The sequence below is a fragment of the Belonocnema kinseyi genome, chromosome 5, assembly GCF_010883055.1.
Source record: "Belonocnema kinseyi isolate 2016_QV_RU_SX_M_011 chromosome 5, B_treatae_v1, whole genome shotgun sequence".
Lineage (NCBI taxonomy): Eukaryota > Metazoa > Arthropoda > Insecta > Hymenoptera > Cynipidae > Belonocnema > Belonocnema kinseyi.
Window position 1 is genome coordinate 52118920 of NC_046661.1, and position 1262 is coordinate 52120181.

Below are 1262 nucleotides of genomic sequence, written 5' to 3' on the forward strand. Positions count from 1 at the left end.
AGTTTCGATTTTTCAAAGGGATCAAAAAATAAAAGTTCATTAGAAGGTTATACTTCAATAAAAGTATCTGGCGCACACAAGATGAGATAGTTTTATTAGTCACTGCCGTTATTATGACGATTCCCACAACATAGTGCGGCATTTGCATCTACTAGCGAAAGAAAAAATTTCAATTGAAAATTTAAGAAATTTTGATGTAAAAGTATTGTTTGCAATGTAAAAACACATAATCTTCAGTATTTTTAAATCTAGTTTGTTAATAAAATTTAATTTTATACGTCAATATAAAAAAAAATATAGAAATACGAATTAAAAAATTAACAGTTTTTTTTTCTTTGTCCTTAATGTAAATGTAAAAACAAAAACAACATTTCTTAAATTTATTGTTATAGGTCTTTCCAGAAATCCACTCAGAATTTTTTATGAAATGTTATCCACAATTGGTGAGAAATTTCCTTAACAAATTTATGTTGAACCTAATTTTTTAGGAAAAAATTCAACGTTTTTCTTTTCGTGACCTTTTTTATATCATGCGTTTTTTGGCTTATAATGTTCATTTTAGTTTATTTTTTCGGATTTTGAAAATGCTCTAACTCTGATCATTTTCTTTTTATAGAAAAAAGTCAAGAGGATAAATTGTTTGAGTTTCTGCGTGCTAATTTTGTTCATAGTTCATAGAATTTTGAAATCTTGAAAAAATGTGGTTTCAAACATTTTGTAAACGTGCTCACATTTTGAATTTTGATCCAAAATAGCTGGGTTGCGAACTTGTTCTTTCTTTTTAGACCTTAAAAAAGTGTGCCAAAACAGAATCCAATCTGATAAATTTTTCGAAAGTTATCGTGCCTACAGAATACACACTACAGACAGACAAACACCTTCGTAAAAATCGTTTTTCTTACTCAGTAGGTCTCAAAACGTCGAGATTTGATGAAAACCGACAAAATGAAATTTTACATAAAAACAATATCTTCTCATTAGGGTGAGAATGTAAAAAGACCATTACATACGAAATAGCTCTCACTTCGATTGTATGAACAGCAACACATTATTAAATTCAACAAAATTTAATTTTATTCATTTAATTATTTTTCTTATTGGATGCGAAAACATTATATGATATTTCACGCGCATATTGTGTAGACGAGATATTTGTCAATTTGCTACCAGGTGTATACATATGAAACCGGTATTGCCATCTAGCGGCCAGTAGGCACACTTGTAGGCACTGTCGGAACTTACCATTTGTGCTAATTGGCGTA